The following is a 20,423-nucleotide window of genomic DNA, read 5'->3' on the forward strand; positions in this document are numbered from 1 at the left end:
GACATGTGCGCTCTCCCACATCAGCACCCCTTTACCAGTTTCATAAAATGTGTTAACAATTCATTTAAAATTCATATACAAGCCAAGTACAGTTCCTTCACAAAGCTGCACCAAATAATATAAAGCAGCACGCGCCTTGACATATGGCACACTGTCAACGTATGCTCTTAAGGTCTCCCTCAGCTGTAAGTACTTCAGTGTGCTTTTGTAATTGCTCTTGTGTCCAGCCAGTCAAACAGCATCTTTCCATTTTCCAGTTACCACTGAGCTTTTGCTAATTTTCCTTCTCAGCTACCAGGAAAACACAGATTGTGAGAATAGTTGGTTTAGAGAGGGACTGATCAAGAGTTTATCTCCAGCCTTTCAGTTTATCAACTGCCTGTTTAACAAGGGGCTTTCACCTGCTCAGACAAGATGCAGCTTTTTGCTGGTCTACGTGTGAGTTATGCAAGCAAAAAGGTAAGGTGAGAATCAAAATGAGGGTTTCTATCCCTGCATGCCCCTCTGGGAAAATCATCTTTGCCTGTAGCTCTTCCAACAGTCCTCCTTCTGAAAGGTGCAATCATCTGGCTTCAGTGACCTTTTGCTAATGGCTGTGAAATATCTCTGGTTATTCCCTTCCCCCAGTATATTCAGTTTTACTGCAGCATACCTGCTCACAGCACTGATATGCTCATTTTCCAGCACCAAAGGACCCTGGCTCTGAACCTGACCCAGGAACATCTCACCTCCAGGCTCCTCACAGCAAGATGCCTCACCTTCAACCTCGTCCAGGCAAAGAAGACTTATGGGAACGCAACCGCAGACTTCGTCATCCTCTGGTATCTTACAATATTTGCATAATTTCCAACCCAACAAGACGTGAGGGATCTGCAACGTCCCCGCAGTGTGCTTTTTCCTTCTATTCCTATTTTAACAGGGCCATGCACTGGGAAGGACAGCCTGATGTTTGTGAATTCCAGAGGGAAAACTATCGGCAATTTTGTGCTGACCTAAACAGTAACGATACAATTTTGGGGTGTGGACAGGACCCTGTGCTTCAGGCCCTGCCTGTCCTTCAAAAGAACACCCAGCTGGGCGGCTCTGCTCCGTGTGAAGTTAGGAAGAGTCCTCGCTGCATTCCTCACAACGTTGCTACGCACATTTGTGCAATATTTGGCTTATTTGTGCAACATAATTAATGAAACATGTCTCATTGGCACCAGCATCCCTAGGGACCCTAAAGCAAATGGGAGCCTTTGAAGCCTTAAAGGGTCTTAAAAGCAGAAAATATTTACCACAAGTTTATTAAACCAAGCTTTACTGGTAATAAATTAGCAGCCTGTAGACATGCCCTTTTCTTGAGGATCTGACATTAATCTTTTAGAAAAATACAGTAACAATTTACAATTTTCATAGCACCTTTCAATCTTTCCATTCACAAGCTGCCGACGCACTTTGCTACCAAAACCTCTGAGTTTGGTAAGGTGTCCCTTCCTAAGGCAGGGACTTTTTCCTCCGCAGAAAACAGCGATGAGTCGACGGACTCCTGCCCATATGCAATTCTCAGAAAGTCCATGAAAGACATCAAGCCTTATATAGCACTTATAGGCACATGTGAGCAAAACCCCACACGTAACACCATCATGTTACTCCTCTTCCCATAGCTACTGATCCATGACGCTGGAAGTATTTTAAAGACGTTGACCCAGAGTCTCAGTAATAGAGCTGGGGGTGGCTGATAGGTCCATTCTGTCCCTACATCTGCAGTTTAGGTTATGTGATCTTACCATGCTGTTTCAAAACCACAAAACACTGGGGGGGGGGCGGTGTTTACGGATTTGCACATCCCTTACACTGCACCATTGTATGGTAAATTATATTGGAGCCTCTCTTGAGCTCATTAACAAAAGCCCATTGTTTGAGCATGTTATAAATCCCACGTGCTCTGCCTGGGAGTTATACTTGTATCATGAAAGCGTTGGCGAGTTCGCGTGAGAACTGTTTTCTAGTATTTCTGTTTGGATTTTTAATGACATTGGTGCAGGTGCACAGCTTAAAAAAGGGCTCTTTTCTCAGTCTACAGAGTTGTTCCAAAATTCAGCGGGAGCAACAGCCATTCCCAGCAATGATTTTTAGCAGTGATCCCAAAATTTTGTGTCACATCACCTAGTACTACTGTCTTATTTATTAAGGGTGTGTTTGAGTATCTTTCCATTAAATAGGGTGTATGAGTGGGACACAGCTTGTACAGTTCAGTGAGAGCTAAATCAAGTCCAAGGCAACGGCACTTGAGGATGTGTGTAGATATTAATACGTTCATCTTTTCAGTGTAAATGCTGTCTTAAGTTAGTATATGACTAAGTTTTATTGCAGAATCAAGCCTTATGTGCCAGGCAGTATATTCCTCACTGTATTTGACATAACCTGATAACTACTCAAAAGGTCTAAAACCTGTGGACTGAACTGTGGCATCTGTGACCATGGCTTTGTGGCAGAAAGGACCGGGGGACAGAAAGGGCTTAGAGTGTTCTCGCCCCATCACACCTTTCCCAGTTCCCATCCCGAGCTGGTTCTCCATCCTTTGTTTTGTGTGTGTGTGTGTGTGTGTGTGTGTTTTTAAGCTGGATCAGTTCCCTGAACTGGATGACAGACTGATTTCACAACTAGATGGGCCAGCACAGGAAGGACTGTGGTGCATGGAAGAAGCAATGTGGAGGGAGTCCTGGACTGTTAGAAACCACAATTGCCTCAAAACTTGCCGTAACATGAATCCCCAGATAAGGTTAGTCATAGCCTGCGATGTGCAGCTGACTGACCCCATGGGAGAATCGCTTCCCAGCAGCGTTGTGCAAGGGGCTGATACTCTGTCTTCCTAAATCCTGGAGGGCTGAAGCTTATTTGTACAACAAATAAGGCCCGGTTGGAGTCTACCGTGCAGAATTGTCCCTCTCTAATATAATTCAGCTGTGTATGTATTTCATTGCAAAGAAAATATAGCTATGACTTCTACTAGGTTCCTTCATCAGCGGCCATTACATGACTGCTAAATGTTCGTTTGACTTATACGTGTTAAAAGAAGTGCATTGGGCAGGATTCTGAATAAATGCAAACCAGAGGTGAATCATCTAAAATATTTGGAGTTACAGGCACAAGCGGGATCCGAGTCAAGCCACTTGTCCTAGTTTCTGTCACACAAACACTAACCCTTTATAAATCATTAATTTCCAGACTGTTTATTATCCAGGGGAAGTAACAAAACAGTAGTATCACATAACACATCCTAAGAATGCCTTGTTCATTTTAAGAGCAAATAAAACTAAATAGCACCAAGTTGTTAGTGATACAGCCTACGAGACCGAGCAGAAACACAAAAAGGCGACCTTAATCAGGCTGAGGCCACAAAATAAACAGGAGAATGGGTAAAAAAAGAAAAAAAAAGAGGTTGGAGAAGAGTGACTTCACATAGACTATCTTCACATAGATATTCTTTGTTTACTACCACGTGGAAACTGTCTCTGTTGGTTACATGGTGGGGCTTTCACCCGGGACGCTGCAGCAGTGCTATTAGCGTACGAATGGTTTCCACAGCTGCTGCTGCTGTTACCCTCAGCCGCCTTTCTCACAGGAATAATTTAACACCTATCCACAAGCAGAGAACAGAGCAGAGCCACAGTTTCAAAAAAAAATCATCAAAATTAATTACTCCGTCGAGAAAGCAAACTTTTTGTTGTTTTGCTAGCACGGCCCCTCCTCTAATGTGTTTGTCATATGTTGCCCCGAAGCTGCTTGTGATGAACTAACGACATTAATTCCCATCTGAAGATGAGGCAGAGAGAGCAAGAGCGATGTTTATCTTTGCTACAACTTCACTGAAGTTCACCTTCCCGTGCAGCACCGGCTCCAGGGGCGCAGAGCAGATCCCGCCGTGGGGAGAGGATGCTACAACCCACAGACGCTGCCGAGGCACGAAAATTCAATCACGCACCTTGTTCCAAACTATCATGACAGAGTTGCAAGTAGGAAGATGAGAGTTAGATAAAATAGGTGGAAATTCCAATTTATTTTGTAACCTTTCAATGGATAGTGCTGACAGCTGAGAAATGCACAGTTAGTTGTTCCTTGCAGGTTTGCTAATACAGCAATGCCAGAAAGCGGACTGTTTTGGTACTGTCGAACCTCACCAGCACAAAACGTATTGGCTTTTTGTCAATTTAGCTTAAATCACTTCTCACTTTCACTAGTAAAAAGTCCTTCTCTGGCCAATATTACTGAGTTTATATTGTGCTGGCTTTTTCGCTGGCCTTACTTGTCAGTAAAGTATTGTACTTCTAAAAGTGCTGTTAGCAAAACTGTAATCCAGGCCTCATGCATTATTTTGGTCCAGATGTTATTTATTTTAATCTCTTAATGTTCAAAAATACTATATATTTACAGTTGCCTTTAAAGTTATTGTTAGTTACAAAATATTAGAAACATAGTTTCATCTATAAAGTGCATAATTAAATTAATCTTTACCATACTTTTTTTACATCACACAGGAAATGTTTTAGTCTGATGAATACCATGGACATATAATTAGTACTTTATACCATAAACTAGATTATAACTTACACTGTCCACCCTGGCTCCAAAAATCCTTGCAGATTTTAATTCAATTGCTGCACTTCATCTGGATGAAAGCACTTGAATTCAATTATTATTATTCAGTGTGGATTTGTGCCTTTATATAGGTTAGATGTGGTAGTAGTTTTAAAACAGAAGTTTAGTTGAAGTCTCAAATTAGGCATTTGCATCTATATTTAGGCATCTACCAGATTTTAAATGCTGAACATCTGATTTTTCTAGCTGAGGTTTGCTTAAGTTAGGGTTTCATGGGAATCAAGACTGGAAGATAAAAATAAAGGGAAACTAATTTTGAGGTGTTTTTGAATTTCAGTGGGAATTGGGCACCTGACCTGCTCGGACTCTTTTGAAAGCCCTCTTACATGCCTACCTGTACCTTTCAATGCCTAAATACCTTTCAAAATCTGGCAGGACACTTTGGATAAATGTTTAACAGTAAACCCAATAAAATCTCCTTATCCTCTTTGATTTGTTCTTTCCAGCGCCTGAGAAACTTTCAGATATTTTTGGCACCAAGACATCCCTTGAGGTAGATCTGCCCTTTTTAATTTTAGCTGACGATAAGTTAGATGTGGTTGCAACTTAAAGATGTTTTAAAAATGGAATCCTGGAATTAGCCATGCACTTCTATATTTAGGCATCTCCCAGATTTAAACACCAAACGCCTGGTGGGGGGATTGATCTTCTGCGGTTCCTCGCCCCAGCCGAGGGCTCCGCCGGGCGTGCAGCCTCCGCAGGGGCTGCTGCAGGAAGCAGAGGCAGGCCATTTATTCTCCTATTACAGGGCCATTCCTGTGTTTATACCATCTTGTTTAGCTTACTCCTAATGCACATCCTAAGACGTACCTCTAATACACATCCTAAGACATGTTTATGAAAATTCTTTATAAGCAAAATATTTTACTTCCATTGAGTAAGTTCAGATACAGAACAGCCTCAGCGCTACAGGCCGGTTCAACTGCACTCTTGCTCTCTCCCTGTGCATCTTTTATTTAAAAATTCAGCCTTCAGCCCACCCACATTACCACAGCAAGACCCAATAATTGTACCATATGGATTCTCGGCCAATCTTGTGCTGTTCTTGCTAACGTGTTTGCAAGCAGTAATTAGTCTTCAGAAGATTAAATACTACTTAGAGCTGCAGAAGGTAAGTTGTTAGCTGGAGAACCAGCAACTGGGGTTTAGACTCATTTTTGGGCTTAATTCTTTAAATGCTTCTTCAGAGAGCAGATACTGTATCCCTTTATGAAGCACATATTCCCAAGGTGTGATCCTCCACTGTCGGTTAATTGGGAAATCCATTACACCAAATGGGCTCAAATCAATGGCATCATTGAACTGGCTAAGCATCAAACCCATGCCTTGATCTTAAAAAGATCTTGAACATTTACAGAGCCCACTGACTGCGTTTGTGGGTGCTCAGCACTTCTGAAAATCAGGCAAGAAGCTTTTAAAGATTAAACAATAGCCCGACTCCAGCAGGAAGTAAAGTAATTTAAAATTTGGAGAGAGACACATAGAAAGGGGACATGACATTCAAGTGATATTTTATTATATAAGACAGCAAATTCATAGGAAATGCTTTTTCAGTGAAGTGATTTATTGCACTGTGGGATTCATGGCCACCAATACAAGGATTTTAAAAGTTTCGTGCACAGACCAGATGACAGAACTATCCTTGTTTAACTGTTATTGCTAATGGCATTTCTGCAAGGGTTATTTAACCTCAGGCTTCAGGGTCTAATCTATACCCTGATTTTCAGATCAAGATGACGCCTAATGTGGTGGCTGATTATCCTGCATGGTCTTTTACACCATCTTGCCTGAGCATCAAATGATGTCCAGCATCAAAAGTGGTTATTGAATGAGATAGACACCTTCCCATTCCCCTGGTTTAGTCCCACATAGTAATTTCTACTGTCCTAAAATGAAGTTTCGGTGTTCAGATGCTGCAGGAAAAGTGCTGTGCAAGTGCCCTGCAGAGGGATTCTGTCTCTAGAAGATAGAGATGACGAGTTCTACAAGCACAGCAATAACCAGCTACTTAGATAAAAGTTTTCTTCCCTGGATGCCGTGATTTGTCCCCAGAGTCTTACACCACACGGGCCCAATCCCACATGCCCTAATCTCAGATTCATCAAGATTCAGGTGGGTGCCACTTCCACACCGCTGGACTCAGCCTTCTCCTGCATTATTTATGTTTATTCTTTCCTGGGGGGAAAAAAAAGTAAAAATATTTTACATGCTTTTTAAATTCATAAATATAATGAATCAAAGGCAATTTGGCAAATCTGTTTTATGGCTAGAGGCCCACCGTGGATCTGCCCACTTACTTAAACTCAATCTTGCTGAGGCATCTTTCTACCTCCAAGGAGTCTGTCACTTGGAGCCAATCGATCACGGTGACATCCCGTCCTTCCCCAGCACTAGAATGCGTGTTTCTTTTTATTTGCTCATTACTTCACTTCCTGCCATCTATCTCCCTTGAGATTTCTTTTCCTTATTTTTAATACCTCTTCCAAGTTGTATCTTCACAATCTATTTACCCGCTGTGATCATCAGACTAAAACCAGAAAGAGACTGAAGCTCATGCTCCCAGCAGGCTGAAATCTGATTTCCCGTGCCTGTTTTATTCACATATCATTGATAGTATCTGGAACACTGAATATGCACCGGGTTTGGATGAATAAATTTCACAGAAGAGTGAGATAAACATGGCATTATGCCTCACAGGTATTCAGAGAAAAAAAGAAAAAAACCACAGAAAAACCAGATATTAGCTTCAATTACCCCAAATGCTCCGAAATTATCTTGAAGTCCTCTGAGATTTATACATATATATATATGCACACACTGTATGTATATAAATACTGGATATATATGTACTGGAAATATAGATATACTTTTATTTTTTTATATATATACACAAATACTGGAGATCTGTATACTGGAAACATTCTGTTTATTTTCTGGGGGTTTGTGACCTTAGGGTGAACCCCACAGAGACCCCACATTTTCAAGCTTTTCTTTATTATCGCATGTTTTAAGATTACTTTACAGATCCGCAGAAGAAAGGCTTCTCTTACAACCGTTTGTTTCTCTAGGAACTTCAGTTCTAAATGAAACAGCAAATATTGCGGGAGTTAGTAACCCGAAACCCAACAGTTTGTATCAAGAAACTGCTTAATATGAACATTGAGTGCTCTGAATAGTAGTCATTCATATTCAGAAGTGCCATCAGCTGGCCATGTAATAGTAGGTTCCCCAAATTGTGGAAGTTTGCATAAATATCTCCTCAAACAGGCACTAATGAATTAAAACTTTTTTCCTATTTTTTTGCGCACGCATGGGTGGAACTTCCATCATATTTCACAGATAACACATAATTACATGTAAGACTTGATTAAATGAAATCAGTTTTTCTTGAATAAATGTTGGAAGTAGGGGGTAAGGTAGAAGAGAAGCTGGTGGGCCAGCAGTGTTACGGGGCCAGAGACGCAGCTGTTACCCATTACACTGCTGCTGTTGGAGCCCACTTATACCCACCTCATCGCACTAGAGCTCCCGGCTGTGCATGAGGAACAAGCCAAAAGCTTGGAGGATGCATGGGGGAGAAGATGCTGTTCTCTGGCTATGGAGTAATGGCACAAAGGAAGAGCTGGACATCCCACTCCTTATGTTTTATGAAGACTAAACAGGTGAATTTAACAGATGACTTTGTCCTTCCCCTCTTGTATTACAGTAGTGTGCTTTGGCTAGATTGGGTGCTAGTGAGCTAGTAAATTGGCACCTTCAGAACTTATCACTGGTGCAAATTCATTGCAGAGCCATGGCAGAAATTGGAGGGGAGGCTGCAACACCCCCCCTGGGACAAGCAAACCTGGTGTTTGTGCTGTGACATGATCAAGCCTTTCCTTATTTCATGCAATTTCAAGTTCTTAAGTCTTTATCTACATGAAGCCTTATTTTGGAGTCACTACTCCTGATTAACTCTCTGTAGACACCTAAATATTTGAAAAAGCTGCTTAACCTTGGGGAACACCTCTGCAAAGAGGGGGAGGAGGGTGTTCTAAGAAGAAAAAAGTTATGCCCATACTATGCAGCTCTATGACTTGAGGTAAATCCAGCCTAGCCCAGGAAACTGTATCCTGGGTTACTCATTCAGAGTATTTCTTCCGAGAGGCTGTTTGTTTGTGTATGGCCGCCCCAGGCTATTGCAGCAGAATTCCTTGTGCTGAAGCAACTCCATTCATACAGGCAGGACCTGAAGTAACGCACCGAGAGGCAACGTGCAGCTCATCACCATTAGCCAGTAGCTGCAAATGTAAACCCTAGCTGATCTGAATTCAGTTCTCTTTACATACCACCTTATTAATGGAACTTAAAATATAGTGAAACAGAGTTGGAGGGAGAAATTCCCATCGTTTATATTTACACCATGCACCAGACCTCCCCCTCTTCTGGAACAGTTACAGAATGCATTAATTGAGCTTCAGGGTGGCTGATAATTACATAATTGCAGACTAATTTCCCCTTTCCTAGAGGTGAAGTTAACATTGCGGGCAAAAAAACCTGCACCACCTTCTCAAAAGCAGAAATGCTCCTGCATACATGAGACCTGATCCTGCTCTGTCCAGGGCTGTATTGGTGAGAACCTAATAAAAGGGAGAGGTCTGAGTGGTGCAGGTGTTGTGGATGGCAGGAGACTGTAGTCCATGGCTGGTGTTGTCCAGCCCCGTGTGCCTCCCCTCCTGGCTGGCTGGACCCACAAGCATTTTTTGTGGCTGTGGTCTGAAGAAATGATCCAGCTGGGTTATTTTTCAGCCAGTGCAGCACAAAAAGAACAAGAGAGGTGGGAGCACAGGCTGGTTTAGCCACGATGCTGTTTAGTGCTGATACTCAAATGTCATCAAACTAAACTGGGAGGCTTTGGCTCTGTGAATGTAAAAACCCTGTCTAAAGACTTGGTGCTGCCACCCTTCCTCTTCCCATCCCTGGCTGGAAACAGGGATGGCAGCAAGTAGGTATTTTGCCTCATCCCAAACTGTACCTTCACCTGGAGAGAAAACACCAAGTCTCCTGATTGTAAACCACTTGGGCTTTGTCATCGTCTGTGTTTAAACAGTTCTGAGCATACTGACTGCCCAAAATAAATAGCAGGGGTGAACGAGGGTGATGGGCTGCTCCCTGATTATTGTAGGTGGTGATACCATTTCTGAGAGCTGCATTACCATTCAAAATTCAAGCTATTCAGCCTTGATTTCACCATTACTCACAGCGAGTTCAGACAAACGCTCTCTTATAAAGCCTGTCAGGGAGAACCAGCATTTGGTATTTTGTATACGGTGGGTGAGGATGTGCCACCTCTGCACTGAGTTCTTCTGTCATTATGTCATACGGAGGTAACACCCTGCATGATGACACATGATCAGGTCTTTCAACCCTCAGGCAATAACTTTATACCTTCTTTGACATGGCTGTAGGGATGATAAATATACATACGTTTCTTAAGATTACTTCAGGTGGTCTTTGAAGGCCCGAGTTCTTCCTAATCTTTTGCTCTTCCCAAAATAAGAAAAAAGATTTCTCAGCCATCTTAAAACCTATCGGGAGGCCTATAGCTTCAGACTCAAATTGTAGCTTGAAAAGGTTTGTAGGAAACAAGTCTGCAAATGTGTTTAGTGTATGAAAAATGATTTTTCTAAAAAACATACAAGATGTTCTATTTCACCTAATTCTCTGTATTGATTCATCTTCTTCCTTCTCTTTTTCTTCTTTTAATGCATTCCTATTTCTTCCGAACACACAAAAACCTGTTTCTTTTACAAAACAGAACAAAAGTTTTCCTTCTCAATCAGTAATTTCGTTTTCTTTTGTAATTGTAAAAAGAAACTCCTGAAAAATCAATATATTGTTGCCAAGTCATATAGAATCGGGAATGGAGCAAGCTTAGTAAATAAAGGAAATTGCAATTTTTTTCCTCTCTTTGGTTACCTTTTAGTACACTCAAGGTGACTGCCAATCTCTTTGGTGCTTCTGGTTTGCTCCCCCACCCCATCTATCCTCCCCTCCTCCCCGAAAATTTAAAAGTTAATCTCGGAGATGAAAAGAGAAGTTCGAAAAGAATTGTTCTTGGAGTCAAAATGCCTGATGTCCTAAATTACAGCAACCCCCACCCCGAAGTGATTGGCTCCTTAAAGTAATCTGACCCCTCTCAATTAACTAGCACAGAGATAAAGATTGCTCATGCTAAAGTTGTCACATAACACCAGGCTTAGAAATTGGAAAATCTCAAGTAAAAGAAAGATACCTGTTCGGCTGTATCAATAGTTTCAACATATATCAATATTTGGATATGATTTACTCTCTTGATGTGCAAAATTGAGTGAATTTATGCACCTAACCTAACAAGAAGGGCTTCTTGTTGAATAACCGCTTTAATTAAAATGTCTAAGAGACCATTTACTAGCTGAAGCTTTGAGAGAGCTAGGATCTGTGTTGCTTTTTTCAAGGCACAAATGTCATCTGCAAAATATACACACGGAGTTTTGAAGCTCAGATGTGAGCTGCTTACAAATCCAAGGGGGGCAGAAAAAGATGTTTTACCGACTTGATTTGCACCTGCAATTAAACAGACACACAGGCTAGGCTAATTTACACTGCAACTTAATTGCAAGCATAAATCTTGTGTATACAAATGACATATAAATAAAACTTCTCCTAGATATCCATGATCTGTTACACAAAGGAGCCAAGAGTCCCATATCTCCTTTTTTTCACGGTTATAGGTCTCACTTTGGGACACGGAATTACTTTAATGCATTCGTCTTCTTCCCTGAAAATACCTAACTGTGGGATGTCAAAAAAATAAATCAGGATCCAATTTGTCCTGGAGTACCTTTAAACAGAGATGCTGTTAAAAATTAATCAGCAAAAAGAGTGTGGGGAAACACAGGCATAAGGGTTATAATTTATTAACTGTAACTCCAGCTTGTTTGAGCGTCCTGCAAAGGTGCTTTGCTGCTCTTGCATTTTTGTAGAGGGAGCCAGGATTGAGTGTTATAAGGAATGGGTCAGGGGATTATAGATTTGCCAAGGCAATTTTTCTCTTCTAAACAGTATTTCATGTGTGGAAGGCACTTTGAGACTCCAGGGGTGAGCAGTATACGGCTGGACCAGCACTCTTTACATGAGTGGCAAGTTTTTGATGAAACCTAAAGAAGAAAGTAAAAAAGAGAACATCCAAAAAAGAACAAAAAGCAACCCAAGTTGGGTTGAAAATTCCTCTCACATAACAACTTATTTCCATATAAACTTGAATGTTTGGGGGCTTTTGAGGTGCCTGGATAAGGAGATCAAATGAGGCTAAGATGTAGCAGGCTCAAGAGACCTAAAGGCATCCCATGCCTGGACCAGAATGGAGCACCCTCTCAATAATGTTGATATCTTTATGGAGGCTTATACTGAAATAGGACTAGATATTTTGAGGGTTGAATTTTAATTTCATTTTGTCACATGGCTGATGAGTCAAGAGGCTGCTAGAGTTGTTTTGTTTCTTTTCCACAAAATGTATTCTCCAGGTTTTTCCTACTTGAGTTATGAGCCTGCTGTTATTCTGATAAGCCTGTTTATGGTGTGACCTACTTAACCAGAGCTCTGGTGGCTGGAGGCTCACAGTACTGCAAAGACTAAAGGCCACAAACAGGAAAAGATATCATATGAAAAAAAAGTTTTCAGGCTTTTGTCCTTTACATGCTGCAAGGTGTCAAGCACTGAACCAGCGCCGAGACCATTGTTCAACCAACTGCTCTTTTCAAATGGAAATGTCTGCAAAAGCCATGTCAGCAAAAGGAATTCTTTGCTTAAACTGTGGCTCCTAGCTTATATCCTACAATAAAACCTGAGGCCTATTAGTCCATACTTAGGACTTGTTACTAGGTTTTAAAGCTCCTTTCAGGCACAGTTTTAGCCTAATCTGGCTGTATCACTAGCACGGGCAAGATTATGAAGCTGCAAGGTTATGTTGCCTTTGACTCACGAATGTATGTCAAAAGTCTGGCTTACGGTTTCGACCGGTGCAATTGCCTTTTAAAAAATATCTTTCTGCAGAAGGCACTGGAGCGACACAGGACTAGCTACGTCCACACAGGAAACAGGATCAAGGATTTCCAAAGGTCTGATTTTTTTCAGCTTCCATGCTCTGGAGATATATTTCCTTTGAAGTGTCTCAAATAGAGTAGTATCCAATTATATTTGTAATCCCGATCTAATTCAATCAGGGACTCCAATTATAGCTGATCTGTTTCTTAATCTAGTTAAAGTCTGTAGAGTAGACTGCACCTTAGCTAATATAACTAAATTAAAATTCAAGCTGTTGAACACTTGTAATCAGGGATAACCAAGTTACAGCCAGAACTAGGTGAAAAGTGGGAGGTTTGCAAGGGGAATGGGCTGATCTTCATGTAATGTCCAAACCCTGCATTAGTTCTCCTCGCAGCTAGCTCTCTGCCAAGCTTCTAATTATAAAGGGCCTTAAAAAGTACTTCTGGGCTGAGCCAAATACAACAATTATTTTAGCTTTATCTAGTTGTTTTCTTCCTCTCGAGCGCTTCATCCCAGCTCCCCAGCAGTGGGCTCAGGAGCACTAATGCAGTGTAATTGCCGCTTGCACAAGTGCATCCCCTTGCAAGTCTTTGCAGCACGTGGCCTAGCAGTTGCTTGGCATCTTACCTGCTTGTTGTGTGGCCGCAGCACATCTGGAGCAACCAGACAGACACTCAGGCTTCACACAAGTCCACCCTCACCTGCACAGCTCCACGAAAAAGCCTCACCCGAAGAGCCTCCGTGCTCTTGAGTGGACGGTGCGCATTGAGGGACAGCAGGACACCTGACACATCGGTGATGTGCCATGGTTATGGTGCATCATTTACACTACTACAGGGAACAATCAGACAGCGCTAAGGGTCTTGTAGGTATAAAAGCAGACAGATTGTAAAAGAGCTGTAAGGGGAACTTTACAGACGGTGATAGCCCTGCTAGCCAGTCGTGCTGCATCAGTGTGACTTTAGAAAACACATCACTCTAGTTAACTAACCAACGTTAAAACCAACAGGTCCTAAAACAGTTTGATCAGCCACTGTGGATGGGGTTACAATGAAACAACTGAGCTTCATAGGCAGGAATACTTTAGGGTTGTGGGTTTTTGTTTTGGTTGTTTGGGGTTTTTTTCATTTATACCGGAATTGGCTGGCTGGAGTGACCTTGGCCAGCAAAACAGCAAAGATGTCCTATTGTGTTTAATCATACTTGGGGCAGCTATTAAATTTAATTAGTTCTGTCCCAACTGCCAGTTCCTCAGTTTCAATGTATTTACCCACCAATTCCAGGCTCCCTCAGTTTTAAGGGCTGTACTTAAGCTGCCTTGATGAAGACTAAAGTCTGTTTCAACCATTTTGGGAGACAATGTATGAACTAACACTCAACAATCATTTCCTTTGTTTGAAGAGAAAATTGAGTAGCAATACTGTCTTTTGCTGAAAGTGGTGTCTAACAGCAGGAACGCCTTGCAGAAAATGTCAGTGTACCCCAGTTTGGCCTGAACTTTCTGACCTGACTTAAGACTTGTTCAGAAAGACATATGCATTCTCCTAAAGACAGTAATATAGCTACAGGGCTATACAGCATCCAGACTGAATAAACACTCCGGGATTTATAGCATTATACCTGTAGTTCGAATTTGTGGTGATGAATCTTCTTGTGTAAAGAAATCCAAGTGTAATTTTTTAGTTGTCCAATCTAAGTAGAGATACTGAATAATATCAAAAGTGTAGTCTTAACTTCGGTGGGCTCATTCTGCTGTGGCACTCCAGCATCTGTATGAAAAGCCAGACAAAATCCCTTTAATCATTCATTTAAAAGAATGGTATTGGAAATGTCATCAAAACTGGAGGCATGCATTTAAATCAAAGTTTCTTGAAATAATATTACTTATGGCAGACAGAACATACTACCATCTTCGAGCCTTGGTCAAGAATTGATCTGTAGGAAAGTTGGAACAAGGAGAAGGAAGGGAATGCTTTCTTCCATACTTTACTCTTAGTACAAGAGCCATAAATTGTGAAAATAGGATACCGCTCACAGTAAATTGTTCAGATGTTCAAGAGCGATCATACTATTATATCCCCTCCATTTCCCCCCTCATTCCTGGCATAAAGAGTAGAGTACTAAGCTTGATCACTTTAGATATTTAATTCATTCTGCAACTAAGCTAACACTTCACCAAAAAAAAGTGCAATTAATAAATTTTTGTCTTTTTTTCTTTCAGGCTCTCATTGGGATAATTTTCTGTTGACTTCATTCTATTCATGGTTTTAAGTGTTAATGTTTTGGGGTTTTTTTTTTCCTATTGCCTTCCAACCATAACAGTTGAAGACAGGGGGCTTGGGGATTTTTCAGTTGTTAATTTTTGTTATTTTTTAACGAAAAGCTGTGCTATCAAGGACCAGATGGCACCTCCAAAACCTGCTAATGCTCTGAATCTCCACTAACAATTGGTTGCTAGTCCTTCATTAGGTATGGCATGAACCAAATTCACCCACGTGGAAACTAGCCAAATTTAGGACTGGGATATAACTGATAAAAGTGATTGGAAAAACTGCTGTAGCGAAAGAAATGGAGTTAGGTCTACAATGTTAAAAAAACCCAACTTACTAATCATAGTCGTAAATGCAGAAAATGAGAGCTAATTTTACTAAGTAAAAGACCCCTGCTAAGTGGTATTTTGACATCTGAAAATAATTCAGTTTCGATCTTGGTGCTTCACTGACATGAACAAGGAAATTCATAATTCTCTCTGCGAGCTGCTGTTTCAAGCTGTCTCTGCAGACGATCGCAGACCACTTGAGCCCCAGCTAGCAGATCTTTGCAACCACCAGGAGCACAGACCTGGGAAGAGACCTTTTGGAACCAAGCTCAGTCCTTTGCTAGGACAGGCAACGTGTTCCATGTGCCTTTCATGAGCTGCTTTTTAGGATAACGTAATGGCACAATGTATCGACGAATTGATTACGATTGAATATTTCACCACCACGTTCAGATATGGTTTGGTATTCACTGAAAAAATGATACCTCATAATCAAAACCCATTAGCCTAGTTCCTAATTATGAAGGGGATTTACCATAGACACATGGCAGCCCTGATGCGCTGGAGGCAGGGGCTGCCGGCTCACAGCAGTTACTCCGAGACCCTTACACCACTGCTGGCCCTACATCCCCCTGGTAAAAAGGGATAATAATTAGACATCTCCAAAGGCTCCATTACAGCTTAGTGCTAAAAAAAGGTTTGTGTACCTTGTCTGGAAGGAAACGATCTCACAGGATTCCTGTTACTATCTGTGATGTATCATTGGGTCATGAAATTCAGTGAAGACAGCACCACAATGACAAGTTACACTTACCTCTGATCTTATGTTTATTCAGAAGCAAGTAAGTGTTTGAAAATGAACAAATATTGCAGAGCAGGGGGAATGCTATTCACTTAACACACAGTTAATCCATTCCTTAAAATACTTGGTTTGTATTCCTGGGCAAAGCTGGATCTCTCATTCTCCAGATTGCATCTGCCATCTAATACAAGATATTACACGAGGACACTTTTCATGCTGTGAGAAATAGAGCTGATAATGTTTACTCTTGCCTGATGAAATGCTTGGGCATTTTAACAAACATCCAGAGATTTGTTTGTTTACCTGCCTAGCCCACATGCCTCTCATTCCTCCTGGCTGGGGAGCCAGTTGGTGGTTGTTTCAAAAAGTTACAATTCCTATGTTATTCCTTCCCTTGCTTGGGAGAGCTAAGGTTTGAAATTAAGTTGCTTCCTGCATCTTCGGTCAGATGCATCTTTGGTAAAATCCATTTTAGATATAACAGCCTAGAACCCATGGGAATCAGCAGTCCATTAGTTGCATTAGGAATACCATTATGAAGGTGGTATTTCTATAGTGTTTATAAAATCTTGGAATTGGCAGCATTGTCAGCCTCAGTAGAAGAGACTGTGTTTACAAGAGGGAGGGGAACTACGATTTTTTTACTTGTTACACCCCCACGTTGTTTCTTTCTCCTTCACCTTCCCATACTGTAAGGGAGGTGTGAAGATCTTGCCACCTCAGAGCTCCTCCTCCCCTCTTCAGTCACATCATCAATGTCTAAGTATTATTCTTAAACCATAATAATGCAAAATAATGTAATCTCTTCACAGTAATCCTAGCTGAGGGAGCTGGAGAGAACAGCGGGCGTGGGGCAATCAGATGACTAAGCAGTCACAACTGCTAAGGCAAGAGGGCTTGCTGCTATCAGAAAGTTTCAAAACAATATAAATGGCTGCTCGTACTTAACAACTAGTTATTAATTAATAACAGTTCTGTGGTGCTGTTACATGGACATTTTGTTTGTTTAGTGGTGGGAGGAAAATATGAAGCTCTGTTAATACCTTTGTTGCAGCTCTTCATCACTGTTTTACTTAATATTTTGGCTCTTAAATATTTAGGACTGAGTGTCCAAGGGAATTCAGTGCCTAAATCCCTTTAGGACGTTCAAAAGGATTAGCATCAAAGATTTTAGCACAGTGATAAAAAAACTGGAAGCAAATTCAGGATTAGCATCAAAGATTTTAGCACAGTGATAAAAAAACTGGAAGCAAATTCAGGAGAGTTCCTAAATTTAGCCTAAAGCTTATTCATGAGCAGGTGTGCCCCTTAATTATATTGGCCTGCAAATACATATAAAGTAGGACCATTGCTCTAGTGAGGGTAGCTGTATTAACAATTCCCGCATGGAAGGTACGTAAGCTATATTGTGGCTATATTTAACTGCAGCTGCACTAAAAGCATCACTAGGTGAAGAAGGAAGTTGTTCCCTGAGTAGTGGGCTGGGGAAGCCTCTTTCTAAAGGTTTGTGCTCCAGCGTTCTCCCCCTCCTCGGTGATTTCCTTGCTCAGTCCGATATCCACAACCCATGTGGGTGGCTGTGCCAGCGTGCGTGTGCAGATCTGGAGCAACAATTTGGCTGATGGACCAGCAGTGCATGTGTGCTGTCTGGCTTGCTGGCTGCCGTGTGGGTAAGGTTTGAACCATGATTCTTTCTTTCAGTGAGGACATTACTTTGGATCTTTCTTCCCTATCCAGATGCTGATTGTCTCACAGCTTGCAAGAACTCATGTTTTTGAAACTGCTACTGTACTACCAGTTTTGACTGACATGGGCAGAAGGAAGGTGGATGGATTGATGGATGGACCATGGAAAAACATAACCTTTCTTTTTCTTATAAAGTAGGAAAAAAAAATGTCCCTTAATTACCATAGTTATAATGGTATAAAAAACTGTTTAAAGAGAGTGTCTCCTGGTTTTGGATTCAGTTAGTCTAGTCCGGAGAAGTCATAAGTACTTACCAACATGCAATTTACCACGCTTATTAACCACTTCTGAATTTGAATGTCTGGGTCTCTGCATTCCATCTTGATTAACTGGCCCAACAATGAATGTTAATTACCCTGATTTACATTGCCTACAGAGCTATGGGTCAACTTCATATCGGCAAACTTGAGGCTTCCTAAACATGTTCCAACAGGGTAACATTCAAGTCGTCTTCCATGTAGTGGAGAAAAGCCCTGAGAGCCTACACTGGGAGATTTATCTTGCAACGAGCTGCAGTAAGGTACAGGGGGAAGAATACAGGAGGGAAGTGAACTGGCGTGCCTCAAAGTATATTAAGACTTCCCCCCCCCCCCCCTTCAAGCTATGGAGATGTAGGTAATACATAGGTGCAACTTAGGAAAAGGCATTTTTATTTACATTTATATTCTGAATTTAGAGAAACAGATTAACTAAGTTTTTAATTTGCGTGTTCTTCCCAGCAATGAACTGAGCTGACCAGAGTAGGACAGCACAGGATTTAAGACTATGTTCTCTACCTTGGTGGAAGTTAGTGTGCATATGGACATACATATATAAATGTGTGTGTATATATATTATATATGTATATCTCCCCACAAACATACTTATCAGATTTTCTGTAGTCCTAATAATTTTGCAGTGACATTCCTGAAGGCAGGAATTTCCCGGGCTGGGCAGAGCTGTGGTTCCTGCCGCTGGCAACAGTTTCTTGTGGCAATGAGTTCCACGTGCTGGTAATGCACGGTGTTAGAAAAGCCTCCTTTTATCAGCTTCGAGGGTGGGGCTGGGCGGCTGTTGGAAGTATGCCTATCAAGAATGATGCCTCAGCTCTGTTGGTGGTAGAAGATTGTTCCTCTGGACTTTTCTTAAAAAAATAAATAAATGTCAAGCCAGAAAAGGAAGCCTGCTATTTTTCAAATCCAGAAGCTGTAATCATGCTAATCCATATGATCGTGCTAAAGCCAAGCAACATGCCTTTTGCATGTGATGTAATCATTCAGCGTAGCCTATTTATAATCACCACTGGCTGGGAACACCTTCCCAGAAAAATATAATCAGGAGAGTTTTTCCTTGGTCACATTCCTCCTCTTCCTCCCTATATTTTTCAGTCAGTTGTGCTCTTTCTCCTACTTTTGCTGTCTTCCCAGCCTTAAATATAGCAACGTCCCTTGCTTTTTTATTTTTCGTTTTAAACTAACACTTTCCACGTCTTCTATTCTTTCAGTGTGTTAGAGCCATACTGAGTGAAATCCCAGTCCTCTGAAATCAATACCAAAACTTCCATTGATTTCATATAGTATATTCTTTTAAATTCAGTACAAATGCTCCACATGAGTCGTCTATTTTAAATATGGATCTACTGTACAGGGCTGTCTATCTCTCAGCTTGATACATAAAACAGCGTGTTTAATAAATTCACTGGTGTGGGTTGGTAGCATTATGTGTAACAAATGAAAATCTGTTGGTTATACTGAGCATATCAAGTGTAAAAGGAGAAAATTCGTCACTAATTTACATCTCTGGATCAATTGGTATCAATCTTGTTTAACAGTCTATTTCCTTAGGACACACTTTGGAAACAAAGAGCATTTCAAAATGCTGGTTAAACAAACAAGTATATAGAAGCTCTTTGGGCAACATGGGGGTGGAGTAATCACCAGATAAAAATGGTCAGAGTGATTTTAAATACCCGTTGATCTCTTCTATTTTATGTTAGTAAATACTGAGTTTCTCTTGATGTAACATGTCCATTAAAGTACATCATGAGTAGGGGTTTGTAAAACCATTATTTGCTTGCAGAGGAAAGGGTGAGAAAAGTGGCCTAAAAACCAAAATTTGTCCCCTGACCTCCATGTTCAATAATTGTCCAAGGAGGAGGGTGATACCTTCTGCTCTGCAAGATTTTTTCTGTTTATATTATCCTTAGCTAAATAAAACTCCTTACGAGACACTATAAAAACAAAAGAAAACCCCAAGAGGATATATAACTAATTAGATCATGATGCGCTGTTTACCTTGGTCTACAATGTTAAGATCTTTTCACGGCTGTCCCATGCAAACTACAGCTCCCACCTTCTCAAGCATCACAAAAAAAAAAAAGAGACATAATCCTGAGCAGTACCGTGGACACTTGGCGTGACTGTATGCGCAGGCACAAACTTTAGAATATAATAAATGTTGTACAAACCCCAGGGTTTTTGCAAGGTAAAAATGCCAGTAAAGCAACGGGTAATGTGAGGCTGTGGTGTTGTGCAATGTTCTGTGCCAACTGTGTGGCCTCGTTAGGTACCATTGCTTCCTCCCTCCACCTTCCTGCTGTCTAGTAAGATTTGGGTTTTCCACTCTACATCACCCTTCTGAATCCCACAT

Source organism: Aptenodytes patagonicus, chromosome 14 (genome assembly GCF_965638725.1).
Source record: "Aptenodytes patagonicus chromosome 14, bAptPat1.pri.cur, whole genome shotgun sequence".
NCBI classification, from domain to species: domain Eukaryota; kingdom Metazoa; phylum Chordata; class Aves; order Sphenisciformes; family Spheniscidae; genus Aptenodytes; species Aptenodytes patagonicus.